Source organism: Mustela putorius, unplaced genomic scaffold (genome assembly GCF_011764305.1).
Source record: "Mustela putorius furo isolate JIRA1106 unplaced genomic scaffold, ASM1176430v1.1 tig00003853_pilon_pilon_pilon, whole genome shotgun sequence".
NCBI classification, from domain to species: domain Eukaryota; kingdom Metazoa; phylum Chordata; class Mammalia; order Carnivora; family Mustelidae; genus Mustela; species Mustela putorius.
Genome location: NW_025422005.1, coordinates 59,945,772 through 59,970,865, shown reverse-complemented (window position 1 = coordinate 59,970,865; position 25,094 = coordinate 59,945,772).

Genomic DNA, 25,094 nt, shown 5'->3' with positions numbered 1-25,094 from the left:
ATAGGCAAAGAGAGGCAGAGAGAGGAAGGGAAGCAGGCTCCCTGCCTAGCAGAGAGCACAATGTTGGGCTTGATTCCAGGACCCTAGGATCATGACCTGAGCCGAAGGCAGAGGCTTTAACCCACTGAGCCACCCAAATGCTCATGAATGTTCTTAATGGCATCTAGAATGGTGATTCCTCTCCAGAAGTTTTTTGATAGAATTTTCCCAGATCCATCAGAGAAAGAACTATTTGTGACAACTATAGCTTTATAAAATGTTATCTCTTAAATACTAAAACTGGAAAATTGAAATTGACCCTTGACTCAGGGGTTGCAGAATAGATGGGTGTTAACATGAAAACATTAGTTCCATAATTGTGCATCGCCATCAGAGCTCTTAGGTGACAATGAGCAGTAATATTTTGAAAGTTATCTTTTTTTTTTTTTCTGAGCGGTAGTTCTCAACTGTGGGCTTTAAATATTCAGTAAACCACGCTCTAAACAGATGTGCTGTCATCTAGGCTTTGTTCTTCCATTTATAGAGCACAGTAGATTTAACATCATCCTTAAGGAGCCTCGGATTTTTGGAATGGTCAATGAGCACTGGCTTCAATTTAAACTCACCAGCTGCATCAGACCCTAACAAGAGAAAAAGCCTATTATTTGGAGCTTTGATGTCAGGCATTAACTTCTCTCTCGTCGTGAAAGTCTTCAATGGCATCTTCTTCCAATATAAAACCATTTCATCTACATTGAAAATCTGTCGTTTAGTATAAGCCGCCTTCTTAAATTTTCTTAGCCAGATCTTCTGGATAACTTGCTGCAGCTTCCACTTGCTGCTCCAACTTGCACTTTTCTGTTGGAGGGACAATTTCTTTCCTTAAACCTCATGAACAAACCTCTGCTAGCTTCAACTTTCCTTCTGCAGCTTCTTCACCTCTCTCAGCCTTCATAGCCTTGAAGAGAGTTAGAACCTGCCTTGAGGGAGTGTTGTGGCTGATTTGATCTTCTATCCAGATCACTCAAACTTTCCCCATATCAACAATAAGGCTGTTTGGCATTCTTATTATTCTTTTGTTCACTGGAGTAGCACATTTAATTACCTTCAAGAAATTTTCCTTTACATTCACAACATGGCTCTTTGGCAAAGGATGCCCACTTTTGGTCTGTCTTGGATTTTGACATGCTTTCCTCACTAAGCTTAATAATTTCTAGCTTCTGACTTATAGTGAGAGATGTGTAACTCTTTCTTTTCCTTGAACACTTAGAGGCCATTATAAGGTTATTAATTGACTTGTTTCATTATTTCAGTATTATTGTTCCTCAGGATATGGAGGCCCAAGAAGAGAGAGAGTAATGGAGGAACCACTGGTCTGTGAGGCAATCAGAACACATAGCATTTATCCATATGTTTGCCACCTCATGTGGGTGCATTTTGTTGTATTCCAAAACAATTACAGAAGTATTATCAAAGATTACAAATCACAGACCACCAAAACAAATATAATAATAATGAAAAAGATGTGAGAATTATTCAAATTTGATATGGCAACCTAAGGTGAGCAAATTTTGTCAGAAAAAAAATGGTGCCTATAGATTTGCTCAACACAGGGTTACCACAAGCCTTCAATGTGTTAAACATACACACACACACACACACACACACACTCCATCTGCAATGTATAATAAAGTGAAACACAATAAAGTAAGCTATTCCTGTAAAATGCTGAGAGAGAAAAAAAGCCACCACTTGACAGGGTGCAGAGAATACCCTACTGCAGAGTTAATTTCTCTCAAGAGCAAAACAGTGATGGGAATTTTCAGTAGTTTGAGGGCATAACAGATCGTATTGATAATGAACCATAAATCCCATGGTTTCCAGTGAAAGGGTTTCGTGACCCTTAGAAAAGTGAGAAGGGAAAGAGAATTGGGGATGAGCAGTGGGTGACCTGGGAACCTGAGGATTCTTGTTGTAGCAGATACAAGCAGCAATAAAATACCTAATGTGGTTAGTCCCAGATGATCTACAAGAGATAGTCATGACTGAACTATTATTAATACTGGATTCTCTGGAGGGGCGGATTTCTGAGAACTCCTGCTTGACTCCTAAAGATAGGGAGAAAAGGCCTGGGAGAATTGTGATCATAGCTCCCATGTTCTGGTTTCTAGAGAAAGGTGACTTGATCTCAGTGTATGAGATGCTTGCTGATCCCAGGTGAAGGATTTAATGACTGCTGGAGAAAACCTTTCTAACTAAAATTCCCTTCCCCAGCTCACCCTTATTGAATACACAAAGAAATTCCTTCCATACTGATAAGTAAAGGACAAGTGGTCCCACAAGAAAATCAATAAGAAATATAAAAGTATGTAGTTAGAGCTTGGAAAGTAGAGTTATTTATGTAGGTGGAATATAAATATGGGTTGTGTCTGGTTTCAGCCCGTACTGGTTGTCTGGCCTGGAGGGTGTTTTGTAAGCTTTCTATAAATTGCCAGTAAAATGAGAATAAAAATCCTATAGAGCATACAGGAATTTTTTGGAGAAAGTAAGATAATTCATAAAAAACAATTCTTAGCACAGAGCCAGGCACATGAAGTGATGTAGTTCATATTTGTTAACTATATCTATTAATTTAGAAAAGAGAAAAGGACCAGTAAAGTTAAGATGTTCAACTTTATTGCAAACTATAAGAATAAGTCACAAAGTTTTAACCTATCCAACTGGCAAAAAAAAAAAATCTATATCTATATATATAGATAGATATAGACAGATAGATAAATAGTCTATTGATATATATATATATATATATATGCATTGATAACATTCAATATTTCAGAGATTATATAGTGAAACAGGCACTCTCATATTTTTTTAAAAATTTATTTGTTTATTTGATAGAGAGAGCCAGAGAGCACCAGCAGGGGAATGGCAGAGGGAGAGAGAGAATCAGACTCCCTGCTAAACAGGGAGCCCAATCCCGGGGGCTTGATCCCAGGCCTCTGGGATCATGACCTGAGCCAAAGGCAAACAGCTTAACCGACTGAGCTACCCAGGTGCCCTGGCACTTAATATGTTATCCATGGTAGTAGTATTTGGCATTGTCTTTTTGGGAAAGAATCTATCAGCATTCATCAATATTCAAAATGTGTATTTTCTTGAATCCATCAATCCAAAATTTAGGAATCTGATTCGTGGAAATGAAGGCAAGAGAAAGGGTTTATACATCAGGGTGTTTATCTTTGCTAACACCCACAGACTGCAAATTTGTTTTCCACCTTTCAGGGTGGAAAGAGCTGCATCTTTCTTCAGTGCAGCTGGAGGCTGGAAGCAGAACAGAGGAGGACCATAAACTTCTCAGCAACAGTGTCAGCAAAAGGGAGCAAATGCCAGAATGACAGATCTGGATCTGGCAACACCATCAGCAACTCTGGAGGGAAGCAGGACCTGAAGTAGACTCAGTAAAACCCAGGGAGGGATATAGAGCCATGTGAGAGAAGAGTAGATCACATAGTTTTTAAAGGTGAAAAGACTGCCTGGATTCAAACCCCCACTCTGCAACTTTCTACTACAAACTGTACTCAGGTGAGTTATGAAATTTTGCTGTACTACAGATGTCTTATTTGTAACATGAGAAGAAGAGGGCCTACCTCATAGGGTCTTTATGAGCATTAGGTAAAGAAGTATTTTAAGTGCCTATTATGGTGCTTGGTACATACTAACCACTATATAGACATTTATTAAGTTTAAAAAAAAAAAAAAACAGTTCCAGAAATACTACTCTCCTGATTGGCTACATCTTCTCAGAATTAAAAAGTGGAATAGAGTATAATGTGGGTCTTCGGATAGTTTGTTGTTGGTACCCATATTATTAACAATAAAATATATTATGAATAAAAATTATAATAATAATGCTTACCAGCTATAGAGTACTGGGCCAAATATTTTACCTATAATATCTAATCTATACAATAACCACGCAAGGTAGCTATTATTATCCACATTTGATAAATGAGAAAGCTGAGAATAAGATAAATCAGTACATTTTCCAAAGTCAATCATTTAATAAACTGACAGCCAAGATTTAGACTGCATTAAGTTTAATTCCACAATTTTAACCATCCACTACCCTGTACTTTCTGCATTATATGGCTTGGTCTGGGAACTGAAAATTTTATAAGTTCTCTCTGTTATTGTGCAATATGACCAGCGTTCCACTGGGGTTTTATGGACAGAAAACACAAAAGTAGGTCTGTCTTCAAGCTCTCCTAGCTATAGGATAATCATCCTTGATTTAAAAAGTGATACACACAAAATCAGCCAACTAAAACAAAACTAAACAAAAATGATATTCTGCCACATGATAGAAAGATGGGATCTTTTAGAAAACAGCATCATTAAGAAGATACTCAAAACCAATTAAATGGTCAAGATTCATATCATCAAAAAGAATAAGCTTGTCCATATTTCTTGGATCACTAATCCATATCTGGAGGGTTTAATTAGAGAGGAAGAGTCAAATGATTTCCAGTTGCCTTTCTACATAATTTTAAGTACATTTAAATGTCCAGATTATAATAAAATTAGGTTTGAACCAATATATATCCATTCTCATGTACCTTCTGCTTCTTTCCCAGGGAAGAGTGAGCGATCTAATTAGCTTTTCCTGAAGTGACAGATCAATATCACACACACATTTAAGTCTGCATTTCTAAATTCTCAGTATAATTAGCTGCACAGATTATATATTATTAAACTTCATTTTCACTGATTGTCTTTTTAAGATTAAAGTATTAAATATCATATTTAAATATTCCAGTTTAATACTACTAGGTGGCTAACATTTCAACAGCTATTAAACATCTTTATATTTACCTAGGAGACATGTAAGTCAGTTAGATCAACCTTTATTTATAAGGAAAAACATGTGTTACCAATTGGATCCCCAAAATTGTGGTTATAATATGCATTTAAAATGCTAATTGAGGGACGCCTGGGTGGCTCAGTTGGTTAAGCAGCTGCCTTCGGCTCAGGTCATGATCCCAGCGTCCTGGGATCGAGTCCCACATCGGGCTCCTTGCTCAGCAGGGAGCCTGCTTCTCCCTCTGTCTCTGCCTGCCACTCTGTCTGCCTGTGCTCACTCTCGCTCCCTCTCTCTCTCTGACAAATAAATAAAAAATCTTTAAAAAAAAATAAAATAAAAAATAAAAAATAAAATGCTAATTGATCCCACCAGAAAAAAATTCCATTGAATTAAAAAACCTATGCTTACTATCCTTAGCTTACTCTTTATTCCAGGTTTCTTAAACATTAAGCATGTTATCATCAAGATTTTTATGAAGATTTTATTAACTTTTGATTGGAAAAAGGTGTGTATTTTTAATTCAGTTTATAATTCATACTTACACTAAGCTACCAAGTAAAGACAGTTGAAAAAAATGTTTTTGCCCTGTCTTCTTTTTCTTCAGTAATTATAGTAGTTATAACTACTAACTACTTATTTTGGTATTATGTTATACCATTGGTTATACCTAGAGCTTTTTATTGCAAGTCATGTTCTATTCTAAATATTTCTTTGTGTACAGTTAGACCAATATTTATTAGATTGTCACACTTTTTTTTTAATTGTCCCATCTTTCTTTTATTTAAGGGACATCAAATGTCAGCTTGTTGGTTCTGATCTAAAGACAGAATTATATGAGTTATTTTATTACATTCTACTTTAATGAAAGAATGGAAGGCGGATCAGAGAGAAAGGCTTACTATACATTTTTATGAATATAATTTAAAGGAAAATAAACCTTTCTTTTGTGTTACTATGTGTCATATGTCATATTATATTAAACACCAGAGAGTTAAAGAAGTAAAATATTTAGTTCCTTTTTCTCAAGAAATTCTAATCCAAAAGGAAAAATAGCATAATGTAAACTATATGGATTAAAGTTACAAGGAGTTTACGTATATAAGAATGAGCATTTCCTACCTGGATTGTTGTGGTTATTTGTCTTTAGTTCTCATAATTTTAACAAAACAGTAGAAGTACTTTTTAAAAAAGATTTTATTTATTTTTTTATTTGACACAGAGTGAGCGAGAGAGCGCACACACAAGCAGGGGGAGCAGTAGGCAGAGGAGAGGAAGAAGCAGTCTCTCCACTGAGCAGAAAGCCTGACACAGGGCTCAATCTCAGGACGTTGGGATCACAGCCTGAGTGGAAGGCAGCCGCTTAACTGAGGAAACCACCTTGGTGCCCCAGAAAAAGCACTTTTAAAAATGTAACTGTGTGTGGACTACAAATGGTATTTGAGAGAACAAGAATATTTTGGAGGGAAAGATTAGGAAATACAGATGAAAGTAGCATATATGTATATATAACTACAGAGAGACATGAAGACAGATAATGTGTCACTGAAATGCTAATATAATTAGGCCTCCATAGCCAATCTACACAGAATATGATGGAAAGGATATTTTGATTGTTTTTAAATGGGATTTCTGAGAAAACAAATATCTACTTTCTCTTGTATTACACTACTGGATTATTTTTATAGTCCCAGATATCTTGAGATATATGTAGTAGCATCCCCTTATAAAAAGAAAATTAATGTTTATTTCTCCACTAGCATAGCAAAGATTAGATTATAGCTTTATTAATTTATTTGTGTTTGTTTTTAGAAAAAAGCTTATTTCTATCCCATTTTCATGTTATATAAGAGATGGATAAAAGCAATTCCTTGACCCAACCGTATTGTATTTGAAATCTGTAATAGCAGAAATCCAGTTAGAATCCAGTTGAATGCCTTAACCAATCAAGCTAAATATTCAGGGGGCTTTTTAACATGCTGCTCTGATGAAGCAATAATATTAAATTTATTCAACCATGAACAATTCTTTGATTATCATACACCTCAACTGCTCTGTTATATGTTGACCATAAGAAGAAAAAAAGAGAAAGTGAAGTGTGATTAGTTCCTGATGAATTGAAATTTCTTTAATAGATATCGAATGAAGAATGTTTTTATTAGTAGTTACAATCAAACTTTTAGTTTTTTCTCATTAAAATAGTCTTCAAAAATGTACTTGACATATGATAATATCCTTATAGATATATAAATAGCAGCATATGAAAAAGTGGATTTATTGCCTCTGTATTGTTTGTTCCAGTAAGGGGAGTGTACATTATGTAATAGGAAAACTCATAAATAGCCATGCTGATTATGTTTTTTTTTTGAAAACTGTGTCTACAGTTGCATACCTAGTATTTGTCAATAAATTGAGTGTAAAAATGTAAAAGGTGATAAATTATAAGATTTTAAAATTATTTTGCTGCTGAAGCATAACAAAGGATTGCTTCAAAAGCTTAGTTAAAGGAAAGAAAACATATAATTCAACTGGGTAAGACATGATTATATTATGCTTAAGCCATTGTCAGCATATGGAAAAATATGGGGAAGTTTAAAAAAACTGGTAATTATAGCATCACCTAGTTTTGGCAGCCCTATAATATTCATTTTCCTGCTTCTTAGACAGATGCAGAAGTCTATAATGTTGGAATTGAATGTCAAATAAAAAAAGTCCTGTCAGTGCTCATATACCATATAGAGAATTTTTTTTAACAGATGAATTATTACAACTTCATGTTTTGCTTCTCTGTCTTCACAGTTATTTCACACATACTTTTTGTGAGTAGCTGGAAATGATGAAGCATGGAAATTTCACAGAACTCACTAAGAAGTGTGAAATCAAGGTTGAGATGTTGAACATTGTTAATTTATTTGTATCATTGGTAAAGGTAGGACAACACCACTAGGAAAAAGATATATATCAAGCAAGGGGAGAAAGAATAGTTTCTAGGCCTTATTGAGACTCACCTCTCTCCTCTGCTCAAACTGGTGTCACTTTTCTGGACTAAATCCAACACATAACCAAAGCCAGCAACACAAGTTAATAACATATACTTGCAGGAAGTTTACAGTCCAACTAAAAGGTAACACTCTTAGGCACATCCATAGAAGCTTCAATGTAAACTAAAGGGGAAGAAATGCTCTGGTCAGAACATAAAATTTCAACTCTTCCATCTTCTAGCACAGCTGAAGTCACTGAAACTTTTCTGTGTAGATGAGTTGATACTTTTGAGAAGTGACTCATAATCTCTTTCTCTCCATTTTTCTTTCTAAAGCTATCTATCTATCTATCATTTGTGAAAAGTAGATAATATAATATTAACACTACTAACATTACATATTCTGTAAATCTTATATATTACATATATACATATTTCTCTGAAGATTCAAACAGAGATTCTTCTCAATTTTTTTTTTTTTTTACAAATTCGAAGAACAACTATAAAATAATTATCTTCAGGGCATGAGCTTTATATTTTGCCATCACAGTATCTTTCCTATATAAAAATTAGTATCTCAGAGTACCCAGAGTATAATCAAAGTATGATAAGTGTTCACTTTCTTCTTCTTCTGATTACATTTGTTTCCACAAATACCTTTCCTAAAAGAAAAAAAAAAAGTGTTTATTGTTTTTCAGACATGTAATGTAGTGTTAACTCTTTTAGTTTATAAGGGAATTTGAAGAATGGATGGTCAGATAACTTGACATAAAGCCCTTTTTCTTGATTAGGATAATTTTTCTATCTGCTATTCAAAAAGGTATAACTTTTTAGAAAAGCTTACTATGTGAGCCTAAAAATAGAAGTGTGATAGGAAAAATATGGTGCCTGAAAGTATTCTAGGAGTTAGAAGCTAAAGAAAAGAAAGCATGAACTTGTCTTAATAATAGTCAAATATATACAAAGGGAGAAAGAGGATTACATATTTCTGTTTTCTGAAAATGGTAATTTTGTATTTTGTTTTCTATTAAAATATATTTGGTTTCAAAAATACATATATATGCATATATATGTGTGTATACACACACACACACACACACACACACACAATGGGAGTTTTATAATACTGTTGTCTAATTCTCCAGCTTCCCTTTAAGGTAATTGCTCAAATTTGATGTGAGGAAACCAAAAAATCATAATGTGTTATCTTTGAGAAAAATGTGAAGGTTGTCTAGGGTGACCTTCACTTTACAGAGAAAGCTAATGAGAATTCAATCAAGCAAATGACTTACCCAAGGTCATCTGGTTAGTTCAAAACACATAATGAACTTAAAATGTGTAATGTGAAAAGCACACTGAAATAGGATTTAAATCTTCAGATCTTTCATATCTGAAAATAATGGCTACTTTGTTTTATTTTTAATATGAAAGCAAAGGCATTGCAAATTTTATCCTTAATTTTTATCGCACGCTAAAATATGTGTGATAAAATATGTATACTAAAATATGTATACCATATATGTATGGTATAGATAAGATCTATAAAATGAATGTCTACTCTTTCATCACCAAGTTTATAGAGGCCTTCCTGAAGTTAATTTCTCAGGCTATATTTTTCCTCTTATTCTGTCTATTCATTTGAAGAGTTATTAATTAACAAAAGTGTCCCCAAATTGTAAGCATTTCAGAATATATATGATGGAGATATTTTTTCCAGATAATATAATTCACTTCTGAATAGTTAAAAAGTTATTATTTTGTTGAATTCTCCACTTAATCACCTTTAACTGATCCAAAGACAAAATAAACCTGATCTTTACTTTGTTCTGAAAACTCCATGGATTTTTATGTCATCAAAGACAAAAAACTACAAAGTTACGTGTGAAGTCTTGATTTAAGATAAATAGAATAAAGTACTCTGGTATAAAAAAAAGGCATAGTGAATCACTAATGTAATACATAAACAATTGTTAGTATGAACCAAGCTCCCATTTCAGAAAAAGACTGAAGATATAATTTTAATCGCTATTTATTGAAAGACAGTTTACTTCCTCTTAAGCAACAATAAAGGAGAAAATAGTGAATCATAAGCTGTAAAGCCTATGTATCTAGAAAAGAAAACCTCAGCAGGAGATCTGGCTATGGAATATTGTCCAGGTCAGCAGAGTTTTTCACATAAAGATGAGTGATTATACAATAAGTATCACAGCATGGTTGGTAATATTTCAATATTAGGTGAGATGGTATTTATTTTCAGTTCATTCCATCACCATAATTATTTGAATGGCTCTGTCCTTTTTTTGTTCTTAGTTGAACTGAATTTAAGCTTATCTGTAATTTCACCTATTGCAACAGAGTCCCCCCACCCCTTCCAAAATACTCATTTATAACAGTATTTTTTAATATCTATAAAGTGTGGTCCATGAATCAGCAGCAGCAGCACCTGGGAAATTGTTAGAAAAGCAAATACTCAGGCAGTACCCTAGATTTCCAGAAAAATAAAGCCTAGAATGTATTTTACCAGCAGTCTGTTTTACCAAGTCCTCCAAATCACATTGATCAGAGATTAATGCTAACAAACGCTGTAATGTCTTAAAGGTTGCCTATGAAATGTGATCTGAAAACAGAATGGGAGAGAATGGCAGTTGTTAAAGTCCATCAATCTAACATCCTTTTGGCAGATGTTTGAAATTGCACATTCAAAAATGCAGATAGCCTTGGAAGTTGTAGTGGTCTAAATTTCCATCATTCTCTTCTTTTTTTTTAGTCAAGTGACATATAACTCTTATCTATTTTTACTCAAGGTCGAATCATACCTTTTTCCCCTTCAAACCAGACTCTGGAAGACAACTAAAGATCAATTAATTGCCAGATCCAGTGGTTTATGTTAGTCTCCAACTACTTTACCTACCTACCCAATCTCTGGCATATTTGTCTATGCAAACCTATCTTAGGGTTATATCTAATGCCTTCCTGTAAATCACTTTATCTGGGTTCCTGAGTTTCCTTGGAAGATGGAGAAGTCATATTAGAAATAGAAGGAAGGAGCGCCTGGGTGGCTCAGTGGGTTAGGCCTCTGCCTTCGGCTCAGATCATGATCTCAGGGTCCTGGGATTGAGTCCCACATTAGTCTCCCTACTTGGCAGGGGGCCTGCTTCCCCCCCCGCTCTCTCTCTGCCTGCCTCTCTGCCTACTTGTGATCTCTCCCTGTCAAATAAATAAGTAAAACCTTAAAAAAAAAAAAAGAAATAGAAGGAAGTTTCTTAAACTGTGATATGTATACCTTAGGATGTTATGTAACATGATTTTAGGTGGTATATGAATAAATACAACATTATGAAGTCCTAAATTTCATTTGCCATGAATACAAACATAATAGTCAGTTGTGAAGTGGAGTAAAGAACTAGAAGGAGAGAATAAAATTCTACCAGGAAGATGTCAGTAAACAAATTGCATACAGTTTATTTGAATGATTAGCTTAACCTTTTTTTTTTTCACTGAATTTCTTTGAATATTTATGTTTTTCTCCCCACTGAGTATATTATAATTTCTAACATTATCTTTGGTAAGTAGCATATATTGTCATAAATAAACATGTTTTGCTATTTAATTTTGCCATGAGTAATTATTTTTAATGAATTATTTCATTAAATTATTTCCACAGGGCACCTAGGTAAGACCAGGTTTAACAGCATCAAGATGAACAGGAAATAGAAGTTTAGAACAAATGTCTAATGGTCAAAAATAGAGAGAGTCTAGCAGAAGACATTCTTTCTAATCAGAAGGAAGTAGATCTTTGTAGTTCTCTGTAATGAGGCAATATAATAGCAAATAAAGATGGTAAGAACGCAGAAAGGTTAGTGAAATGAGTAGACATTTGTTTATATTCTACCTATAAGAGGCTTACATTTATTAAAGAAGTTATGCCCCATATACACACATCCAGATACACCTTATAATGGTCAAAGATTCAAAGCATATTCTAGAAAAATGTATTTTTATGATCAAGGCTCCTTTACGAAGGCTGAACTCTTTAAAATAGCCTGGTTATCTCTAACTTCTATGCATAACTGGGTATGACAGGCTCTCAAGACTGGCAGAGCAGCAAGTCAAAATGCAAACCATTACCCTAAGCATGGAGACAGGACTGATCGCAAGTGTCCAGCACTTCCAGTTCAGTAGAAAAATACAGTTAGGTATGCCTTTGACCAAAACATTAAGCACTGGCAAAGGGCATCTTGGTAACAGAGAAAATGAATAAAATAAGTTATGTACATTGCTGGAGGGGAGTGCAGGGTCAGGGAGTGAACATCCCAAAGACAGAATGGGAGAGAGAGAAGACTAAAGGGACTCAGTGAGGACCTTCTCGGTTACTTTGCGTGTAAATAAAGGTCTTAAAAGAGGCTCTGACTAAATCCATTTGCTTCTTTTCTGACTCAGTATCACAGTTATTACTCCCTCTGAATTGATAAGACAGAATCTATTCGAGTTTCAAGTATTTCAGTGAAAGAAATAAAAGGAATAATTAAGTTGTTACTTGATAAATGAAGGGAAAGATTTAAAATGGCATCACATTACAGAATGTCTTCCAAAGGAAGGGTAAGAGCCATTTACTTTTCACTGAAATTTCGTATATACACACACAAACATACACACATACATATACACATACATACACACACAGTAGGGAGGCCTGCTATAGTAGATGCCTGAGAGTAACAAATACATCAGAGATTCAAATGTAATTGAAGTAAATTGAGCTGACCTGAAATTTTTGGATTTCTTACAGTTCAATCCCAATAGAAACCTGGCATTATCTTCTCAAAGTCAAACTGTCTAAAATACACAACCATTTATTTTCTGTTATATAGAATATGATGCTATATATTTCCATTCCTAAATTACCACTTACAACATATCTGCATAGGTCTAGTAGAATAATTGCCTAGGGTTAATTAAACAAGGATATGGTATTTTATAGGCTTCTTATATTTGTAAAATATAACTTGAAATGTAGTGTATGTGGTGTGATGCCCTAAGTCTTTATGGCTTATCCCATGTTATCATAAATCTTAGGTTAAAGGATGAGATAGTGTCAGGACAAGATAACATCAAGAATGACTTCTCCTAACCCATGTGTTAAGTGGTGATAGCAGTGAGTGGAATTGGGGGTTGACTAGAGAACATATTGTAATATCCTAGAAAAATGAGGTTCACTTTCTGTATTTGTACGGTTAGGTCATTGCCTGACTCTCACAGCTTGTCAAAGTCAAGTGGTCAATGAAACCCTCTAAAGTTTCTGAGAGTCAGATTATCCTCTGTCTTCTAGTAAATTATCTCAGAAATTTAAGGCACAAGGGAAAATGAGATGATGGATCTTGTCACTGATAACAGATATCTTTATACAAACATGAGAAATTTCAGAAATGAAATCAGAGACTACTAATCCATCCAGGCAGCCTCCTCCTTGTCATCCAGATTCATTCAGCATCTCTTTCCTTTACTTATGTATCAACAAGCAGGTCAATGCCTCAAAGTATCTTGGCAACTATGGTTTAGGTTTCCCAGACATAAGACCCAGCCCAAGCTCCTCTGACATTTCTGATACTGAATGCATTTTAGCAAACAACTGCACATAATACAAAACTGAAAATGATTTCTTATTAACATTTCACCTCATTCAAAGATGCATTTTGTATATTCTCATTGACAAGTGAAGCCATTGCTTTTGTGAAATGCAATACAATTCAGAACATTTTAATCTTTTGTATGCTCAAGTACACTTTATATTAGTAGATATCTACTGTCCCAGTTAAGCAGAAACTTAATGTGTGAAGGTATACTCTGCATCTTAATGGGATTTTTTTCTTTCATATTCCTTTTACCACAAAGAAAATCAAGTTTTGAGAAAAAAAAAAAAACCCTATCTGTGTGTGTATACACACACACACATACACACACACACACATATACACAAACACATAATGTGGCAAACCATACATTATAAATCATCTAAGCACTGGATACAATATATTCATAAAAATATATATTCTATTATGAAATTGTATTTTTCACTGACAATAATGGAAAAGGCAATTGAAAACAAAGATAATTTTGTTTATTTTAACTCAGGACCCAAAAAGAGCTACACTAGCATCTGACTTCAAGTAAAAAATCAGTATAAGCATTTTCAGCCCATTACAAACAGAAACAGCTGCATTACCAAACCCTCAGAGATAGAGCTGATAATGAAAATGTTACAGACCTTTAAGTGGAGCATCTCTGCCAGACAAGGTTATAATAGTGAACTTACATTAGGGAAGAAAGCATTCAGTATTTATGATTTGCAATTTTAACTTGTGTTTAAAGTGGTACAGGAGGATTCATGGGGGATTTAATGTTCTAGCAAATCTATTTGGTCAGTACTGTAAGATTTTATGACCTTTCATTAAGACTTGAAAGTTTAACTGTTCAGATTCTGCATTGAATGCAAATCATGCTATTTTGTGCTGCCTGTCCTCTGAACATCTCTAATTCCATAGATGAAAGAGGCAGTTAGAAAAGCCTTGTATTTTAAAGGGGCTGGCATCAGAGGCTATAAATACAATATTCATCAAAGGACTTCAGAGGACAAAGCTTTAAATGAAAAACCCAGAGAACTGTTTATTCTTTTAAAATTTATACTCTGTGGAAACCAAGAGAATTACATTTAAAATGTCTAATATATAGTTTAACATCAAAAATCCTTCTCTAGTAAAGAATATTTTAAATTTTAGGAAAATGGTTGATTTTCACCCAATTTTTACATGAAGCCGTAACTTATTCTTCAGCCATTCTCTCAATATGCATCACAAAGTTCATAAAGTTTATCAACATCATTCAAATCACATTTAGATTCAAATAAATCTCCCTGAATAAATCAAATAATCAAGAGGAGCTTTCACATGGGTTTTCTTAGTTCTCACAATAACACTATTTTTTATGTATCAGTAGATACATTTTATAGATGGGGAATTGGAGCTTAGAAATGAGGTAATTTGACCAACATCTAATAATTTCTCCATGGATTTCTAGGGTTCTACTGTTTTTTGTTGTTGTTTTGTTTTTTGTTTTGTTTTGTTGTTGTTGTTGTTGTTGTTTTTACCCTGCTCTCTTTTTTAAGCAAATATGCCCCCAAGTTGTATTTCTAGTATTCTAGTGTTTTAAACATTGCTTTGATATTCTCTCTTCTCTTTTCCTTTTTTTTTAACTTTTCTAGTGAACCCTAGTAAGTTTTGCAAGCCAAAACTCAGCCTGTATCCACTGACAGTCACGTTGACCAGAGTAAGAAATTTATTCATATAATTGTCATTTTCCTGAGAGCACCATAAAATGGCAAAAAAAAAGGGGGGGGATGGCAAATATGTGCCAAAACAAAACAAACAAACAAACAGAGGTGATCTCTGGTGTTAAAAGCTAGAAAAGTTGTACTTGTGGGATGGGCAGGACTAAAAGTAGTTCTGGGATTATTCTAGTGTTTCATTTCTGGTTCTTGGCATATTTTCCCCAGTGTATTCCCTTCATGAAAATGTAGTGGTCCATGCCTGTGTTAGATAGCCTCACATGTGTTGGCATATTTCTGGCTTCTCTAACCTGGTCTTTATCTTAAAATGAAATTACCTTGGGCTATGATCATCATCTCCTATATCATGTAACGAGATTTTTTATTTAGAATCTCTACAACCACACATGACTTCAGATAATGATCCTGATTTGTGTTTCTTAGACTATGTTGAATAAGAAGAGACATAAGAAACCAGATATGGATTAAAATATCATTTCACCTCTATGAGTAGTAAGGTTGAAATAAGAAAATCAGTATAAACCATATCCTGAGCTATAAACTTTTTATTCCTTTTGCAGACAGAAATTATCTTTTCATATAAAATAAAACTTGGTTCCCTCATATAAGGGAAGTAGAGCTATAGACTCTTTTGGAAAAATGATAGGGTATCCACTGTAAGCCTCAAATTTTATCAAGTCTGAAAATAAGATCACAAGAAGAAAGCCATCTGCCAGGCTTAAGAAGTGGATCCTGGGTTCATTTCCAACTATGTTCATGATGTAGGGATTAAGAGATCACTATTCATTGTGGTCAATATTTCAGGGAAAAGACACGAGATTGAACCAATTTTTTGAGCTAAATTTGTACATTTTTTTTTAATACCCAATGGTACCAATTTGATGACTCATTCATTTTTCTCTAGAGGAAAGACTTTAAGGACAATAAGAGATTCACTAAGAAAAGTAAAATATTCATGCCTCACTAGAAATATAAGGAATAAAAAAATAATCGCCATCCTTTTTCTAAAATCTTATTTGATATTTACCAACTGTTGCACTATAGCTGAAGCTCTTATATAACTTAATAAGGACTACATTCTATATTTTATAGCTAGGAAATATATTAATATGAATTTTTATACAATTTCATATGCCTACTGTTCTCCCTTTGCTACATTGATATTAAACTATGGGCAAATTATCAGTGAGCATTAAAATAGTGGCTTAATTCTCCATTTTGGAATAATAAACCAATTACTGGACAACAGTATTCTTTTTCTTTTTTTTTAAATTTTTTATTTTTTTTATAAACATGTATTTTTATCCCCAGGGGTACAGGTCTGTGAATCAGCACTCACCAAAGCTGGACAACACTATTCTTATCTGCCAACAGCAGAGCCCTTAGTGTATTACTTTTCCCTGAAGTATCCAAAATACTTTATTTTATTCAGAATTGCCCTTATACAGAAATTAGCACTTAAAAACTAAGTTCTTCTCTCAAGAGAGTACAGGGCATACCTTTACTGGAATGTTGAGCACTTGTTGCAGAGAAAAATAATATATGGCCATAAGAACCTATTGAAAGGAAATTATTTAAATTTTTTTAGAAATAAACCCTGTATGAAATGAATTTCAGATGTATCCCTCTAATATATTTTAATCTAAAGCATTTTTTATCTCATCTGTTCATCAGATATATTCATAAGTGACTTTTTTTTAAATCTTTTATTTTTTATAAACATATATTTTTATCCCCAGGGGAACAGGTCTGTGAATCACCAGGTTTACACACTTCACAGCACTCACCAAAGCACATACCCTCCCCAATGTCCATAATCCCACACCCTTCTCCCAAACCCCCTCCCCCCAGCAACTCTCACTTTGTTTTGTGAGATTAAGAGTCACTTATGGTTTGTCTCCCTCCCAATCCCATCTTGTTTCATTTATTCTTCTCCTACCCACTTAAGCCCCCATGTTGCATCACCACTTCCTCATATCAGGGAGATCATATGATAGTTGTCTTTCTCTGCTTGACTTATTTCACTAAGCATGATATGCTCTAGTTCCATCCATGCTGTCGCAAATGGCAAGATTTCATTTCTTTTGATGGCTGCATAGTATTCCATTGTGTATATATACCACATCTTCTTGATCCATTCATCTGTTGATGGACATCTAGGTTCTTTCCATAGTTTGGCTATTGTGGACATTGCTGCTATAAACATTTGGGTGCATGTGCCCCTTTGGATCACTACATTTGTATCTTTAGGGTAAATACCCAATAGTGCAATTGCTGGGTCATAGGGCAGTTCTATTTTCAACATTTTGAGGAACTTCCATGCTGTTTTCCAGAGTGGCTGCACCAGCTTGCATTCCCACCAACAGTGTAGGAGGGTTCCCCTTTCTCCACATCCTCGCCAGCATCTGTCATTTCCATGCTCCTGGATTGGAAGAATAAATATTGTGAAAATGTCTATGCTACCTAAAGCAATCTACACATTTAATGCAATTCCTATCAAAGTACCATCCATCTTTTTCAAAGAAATGGAACAAATAATTCTAAAATTTATATGGAACCAGAAAAGACCTCGAATAGCCAAAGGGATATTGAAAAAGAAAGCCAACGTTGGTGGCATCACAATTCCGGACTTCAAGATCCATTACAAAGCTGTCGTCATCAAGACAGCATGGTACTGGCACAAAAACAGACACATAGATCAATGGAACAGAATAGAGAGCCCAGAAATAGACCCTCAACTCTACAGTCAACTAATCTTCGACAAAGCAGGAAAGAATGTCCAATGGAAAAAAGACAGCCTCTTCAATAAATGGTGCTGGGAAAATTGGACAGCCACATGCAGAAAAATGAAATTGGACCATTTCCTTACACCACACACAAAAATAGACTCAAAATGGATGAAGGACCTCAATGTGATAAAGGAATCCATCAAAATCCTTGAGGAGAACACAGGCAGCAACCTCTTCGACCTCAGCCGCAGCAACATCTTCCTAGGAACATTGCAAAAGGCAAGGGAAGCAAGGGCAAAAATGAACTATTGGGATTTCATCAAGATCAAAAGCTTTTGCACAGCAAAGGAAACAGTTAACAAAATCAAAAGACAACTGACAGAATGGGAGAAGATATTTGCAAATGACATATCAGATAAAGGACTAGTGTCCAGAATCTATAAAGAACTTAGCAAACTCAACACCCAAAGAACAAATAATCCAATCAAGAAATGGGCAGAGGACATGAACAGACATTTCTGCAAAGAAGACATCCAGATGGCCAACAGACACATGAAAAAGTGCTCCATATCACTCGGCATCAGGGAAATACAAATCAAAACCACAATGAGATATCACATCACACCAGTCAGAATGGCATAAGTGACTTTTATGTGCTAGGAAGACAGAAGAAAAACAAATTCTACCCTAGAAGAATATATACTTATATTTTCATATATATATTATATAATATATATATTTCACATATATATTTGTATTTTCATATATATATTTCATATATATATGTGTGTGTGTGTGTGTATATATATATATAGATATATATCTATATATATATATATTCTAAAGGTGAAAAGTATATGAAAATACAAATTCACAACTCATGATGACCCAGCTGCAGTGGAGATTTGTATAGAGAAACCTAGCAGGGTAAGCACTTGCAACTTCCTGGGGAAATGGAAAAAAAAATAACCTTCTGAAGAGGTTATTTTAGTATAGGCAAAAGATGAAGTATTTACCCTACAAACACTGGGAGACAGTGAGTCAGTAAGGAGGACATTATTGGCAGAATGTATAACACTGATTAAGTTATATGCTTATTGCATATAATGTACACACATATATTCACTCAATGAATATTTACTTAAGTGCCCAGAATGTGCCGGAACTTCCAGGTTCTGAGAACATTTAGAAAGTATAAAGAGCACCTGTGTGGTCCAGTCAGTTAAGGGTCCAACTCTTGATTTCACCTCAGGTCATGATCTCAAGGTCGTGACATCAAGCCCTTCATTGAGTTCCAAGCTGAGTATGGAGCCTGCTTAAAATTCTCTCTTTCTCTTTCTTTCTACACCTCAACTCCTCATGCACTCTTTCTCTCTCCCTCTCTTAAAAAAAAAAAAAAAGGCATAGAAAATGTTCTTGGTATCATAATGCTCATATTCTAGCAGTGGAGACAGAAAATAAATAAGTGAACTGTTAAATATATACTATCATTTCAGATAATGATAAATGTTATAATGATAAATCAGAATAAGTGATTGTAGTGAAGCCAAAGATGGGCAGAAAGGTTATTTAAGGCAACCCCCTAAAGTAACCTCAATGAGAAAAAAGAATAAAGGGTGACTACTAGGTATTAGTCTGGGAACTGGGTGAATATGACATCACTTATTCTGATACAGAACCCATTATTAAAAAGTGTGTGTGTGTGTGTGTGTGTGTGTGTGTGTTCCTGCATGTGTGGATGCACAGATGTGTATTTATATGTATGTGGTCTGGAAAAGAGAATGAAGAGCTGTGTCTTAAACATGCTGTTTTAGATGCCAATTTACGAAGAAATGTCCAGAATACAGTTTCATGTATCAGTCTGTTTCTCAGTGTAAATGTCATACATACATAGTTAGGGATCTAAATTTGTGAGAAGACATTAAATCCACAAGGCTGGAGGAGATCACCAAAAATTTCTGTGAAAATGTTATGTGTAATACATGGGACTGAGCATGGAGAAACTCCAACGTTGTGATATTGGGGAGTATCTATCTAGCAATGGGCACTGAAAGTGGTTAACAAGGTAGGAAAAACATCTGGAGATTGTACTGTCTTAAAAGGAAATTAAAGAAAGAGTCTCAAGCAAAAGGTGTGAAAAACAGGGGGAAATGGGGCACAGGTTAACTAATAACAGAGAGTATTAATTGCTGGATTTGTCAAAGTGGAATGAACAAATTAGGGAAAAGTGACTTAGTGTCATCTGACTGGACTGGGGAAATAAAGAAAAATGAGGAAGTTGAACCAAGTCCTTTTTTTTTTTTTTTTTAAGATGTTATTTATTTATTGGACAGGGAGAGAGAGAGAGAAACAGAGAGGGAAACAGGCAGGCAGAGGGGCAGAGGGAGATGGAGAAGCAGACTCCTCACTAATCAGGGAGGCTGATATGGGGCTCCATCCAGGACCCTGAGATCATGACCTGAGCTAAAATCAAGAGTTAGATGCTGAACCGACTGAGCCACCTAGGTGCCCTAGGACCAAAGAGTCTTGACAAGCTTTTCAAAGAAATGTTAATGGTAGATGAGGCAGAAAAAGATTATTGCAAGAGGGATGGGGGTGGCAATATAAGCTTGGACTAGGTAAAACACCACCAGAAAGGGGAGCATAATAAGATTTTGTGTGCCTAGAGCATACAAGAAGTCTTAATCACAGGTAATGCGAAAGGTTTAAGTGAAGGTGTTAAGATTTAAAAAAATAATAATAAGGCAAGAAAAATGAGGTACATCCATAGTCAGGTATGGCCTGAAGCAAAGATCTAAATGGTAGTGTAAAAACAAATATTTGAAACCAAGGGGAAATTTAAAAGACAGGGAGTGGGTTTTTTTACCCTCATCAACATATTATCTATACTCTCTACCAAAAAGGAGTAAACAACTCTTTGTTAAATGAATGAATGATGAAATGTGTATGTTCCGGGAGTGGGAGATATTCCAGCCATACTGGGAAGGTAGGGCATGACTCCAAGTACTGACCTTCAAGTGAAACTTCTAAGTAAACCATAAAAAGCACATTGAGTACACAGTGTCAGTTTTCTGCATAAGGAAGATTCTTTACATCTCCTTTAAATCGTGAGTTAATAGGATTCTGTGTCTCTCTTTCCTCTGCTCCTTCCTTTCTTCTCTCTTCCCTGCTGCCTTCCTCCTTCCCTTCTTCTTCCCCTTTCCTTTTTTCCTTTCTTTTTCTTTATTGCTCTCTCTCTCTCTCTCTCTCTCTCTGTCTCCTTCTTTCTTCTTTCTACCGGGAATCTTTGTCCAAAATGAAAATGAAGACTTCTCAATACATAAAAGTGATTAAAGCTGGGTAAGTCTATTGAGTGAAGGGAGCGGCCTGAAGCCCTGCAGACACAGTAGTTCCCTTAGCTACCAGTAATGGTCCCTGACAGGGTGTCAAAGGATCCTAAAACACTGGGAACATATTTAAAACATTTAAGTTATAATATAATAAAACTTTAAAAATGTTTAATTTGTGATATAATAAAACTGAATTTTGTATATAAACTTTTTGAAACACATTTCTGGACACATTGTGTCTAGTGGTACCTACTTATAGTATCTGAGAGAAAAGAAATTATCTGATAAACTAGATCAAGGAAAAGACTTTTACAAATTTACATGGATAATTGATAAAGGCCATCTTTACTGATTGACGAAATTCCTACTTGCACTGAGCAGGACAAAAATTGTAAAAAACATGGTAAACAGATACTAAGTATGGTGTTCTTAACCAACCCTGACTCATCCCTTTACGAGAGGGACTACCTCATTATTCTCAAATACTGCCTCCTCTCTTGATTCCCTTCTGGTGGCACTTCTCATTTTCTACTATTAACTGTTATTTATGTATTTTCACACATTTCCTAGTATGATTACAGTCTTTTCAAGGGAAAGAGCCATAACCCACAAAATACATTCTACTAGTATTTGCTGATATATGTTATTAATGGAAATTTTCCATTTGCCAGGTAGCAAGAAGATAGAATTTTCAGTCAATTAAATAATCTTTGTGTTGCATTATTTTATGAAAAACTGGGAAAATAAATGAACTCCCTCAATAATTTTAAATATTTCACTAAAATATTTGACAGTGTATTTAATATTTAATCTATAATAATATCCAGAGATTGTCAGCATAAGAAATTAATCAATACCTCAATAATAACAAAAGCACATGGAAGTTTCTTATCAATTTTTTAATCTAAGTGTGAAGTGTTTAACTGCTAATTGTGTACTGACTCATTTTTGCTATCAGTCTCTATTTCATACTAAGTGGTGCATTGAATATTATAAATGTAATCTGCTAAAATGGCTTGTGTACACATTCTTTATTAAATAAGATGTTTGGTTAGATGATAGCAGACATTCTTGTCTAGTTTCTGTTCTCAAAGGGAAATTTTTCAATATTTTAAAATAAATATGAATTTGTTATAAATTTTTGATACATTTGCTATAATCTTAAAGAAAAGAAAGTTCCCTTAGAACTTTCATTGAAGGAATATTGCTTAGAGTATTTTATTATGAATGGCTGTTGAATTTTATTTTAGAACTTTTCTGAATCAATTGAAATAATCAAATTTTTTCTCCTTTATTAAGTTAAGATGTGTTGCATTGATAAATGTTTGAACATAGTATCAATATCAAATTATTGGAACAAAACAAACCCTTTAATCTTACCTACGACATATTTTTAGATATTCAAGGTTAATTTTGTTGACTTTTTTAAAAAAATATTTTATTTCTCAGAGAGAGAGAGTGAGAGAGCACAAACGGAGGAGTGACAGAGGGAGAAGCAGGCCCCCCACTGAGCAAGGAGCAGGAAGTGGAACTCAGTCTCAGGACCTGGGATCATGACCCAGCCAAAAGAAAGCAGATGTTTAACTAACTGAGTCACCCAGACATCCTTAATTTTGTTGACTTTTTAAAGGGTTTTTACACCTATGTTCATAAGTGTGAGGAGCCGATAATTTTCTAATCTCCTAATATTTTTGTTAGGTTTACTGATACCATGATCATAGCTGGCTCACAAAATAAGATTAAGAATACTTTTTTTTTTTTTTAATTTACCCCAAAGGAATTTGTGTAAATTTCTCCCTGAACTACTAATGGAATTCACTATGATAGCCAGCTATCCAGGTCTGGAATTTTCTTAATGAAAAGAATGTGTTTACAGATTCCATTTTTTCCATAGGTTAAAAAAAAAAAAAAAAAAGATTTCTTGTGTTTGTTTTGATATGTTTTATTTTTCTAAGACTTTTCCAATTTTATTTAATAGTCAGATTTATTATAATGGAGTTATCATATCTTTGTTATAATTATCTTTGTAAACCTATGAAAAATATATGAATATGTCCTTTTTTTACTTATACTACTAATTATTTTTGTTATCTCTCTTTTTTATGGATTTTTCTTGTCAGCAATTAATCAATTTTATTGGATTAAAAATACCTATGTTGCTCCTTCCAGTATCATAGAGGTTTTCTATTTTATTAATTTCTGCTTTCTATTATTTCCTTTTAAAAAATTCTTTGTGTTTAATTTACTGTATTCTTTAAACTCTAGGATTTGATGCTTGTTATTTAGACCTTTAAGTTACTTAATTTTTTTTTTAAACATAAGAGGATTATCTACAGTTTTATTTTTTAGTGATTTGTCCTTCAATGTGTTGTGGTCAGAGAAAGCCATATATGAGTCCATCCTTTTCTATCTGTTGAAACTTTCCTAATTGACAAGAACATGATTATTTCATAAATGATATTTATATCTATCCTACCTCCTAAAAAATATAGCAATTTTGTTATATATATCAATCCTATGAATAATAAACAATTATTCTTTACATTTAATATTCATTTAGGTTTATCTTCAATCTGAAGTTATTTTTCTCTCTCCACCTTAATTTTATTTTGTGCTGCCCAATACCTTCAAAAAGATAATCTATAATCTATCTTAAAATACAGATATAAATAGATATATATCTATACTTATATATATATAGATAAATAGATATATACCTATACATTCTATATATACACCTGTATATATATATATAAATGAATAGATGTATACATAGCTTCTCCAATTTTTTTCAGTGTGGATTTCGCCTCTCATTACTGGAAGCAAATGACTATAATTTATAATCAAAAGGAGACTGTCACCATTTTAGATAAAAATTATATTAACTGGTTTATGCTAAAAGCTTCCAAAATTATATTAACTGGTTTATGTTTTCTTTATAAAACAAGGCATCTATCATCATTTGGCCATAGGTAGCTCTCATCAAGAAAGATTTTGGCTTCTGAACCATGTGAGAGATCTTTCTAATTTGATTCTGATTTCTATGTTATTTTTTTCTGTTTGTCAACAATGTATAAACTTTCAGGGAAATTTCAAGATCAAAACATGTTCTGCATTTTGCAGAACTTTAACTTTTTTCTGGTAGAGTTGGGACCCAATTGTTATTTTATATCACCTTCTAAAACATTCACTATTTAAATAAGATTTTCATGGAAAGACAAAGAATAAAATAGCTTATTACTAAAAAAGGACAATTTGCACTTTTATATAATAGGATGCATTTATCCTAATTTCTTTAAAGTTCTTCAACTGACATGAAACTAATTTTAACTTAAATGGAGAACTTTTGACAAGCTGTATATCATTGAGGTAGCAAAAAGTGTGAAAATAATAATGCTAATTTCCAATAACTACAGTTTGAAAATTATTCACATTTTTATTAAAAACTATCATGGTTCCAAAATCTTGCCTTGAAACTGCCCAAAAAAAAATGGCTTGACTGTGTTGTGTATTACTTTATGGGACAATGCTTACATATTTAAACTGCCCAAACAAAATGGCCTGAATATATTGTGCATTTCTGTATTAGACAATTTTTACATATTTCCCCTAGCATTGTTTTAATTTTGAGACAGAAGTGCTAATAAATTAATAATTCCTGCTTGAAACACATATGTCACACTTGTCAGAAAATACCGCCTATAATAAAAAGGACCCTAAGTAAGATTTGTAAGAAAACACTGACTTTATTTCATAAAATGGCAATCCAGGGGATTTTGTAGAATTTAGATCTTTATATGTTACCTAAAATATTATATACATATTAGACAGTGGAAGGAAGAAATACATTCTAGTAGAAACCTACTGGATGAGAAAA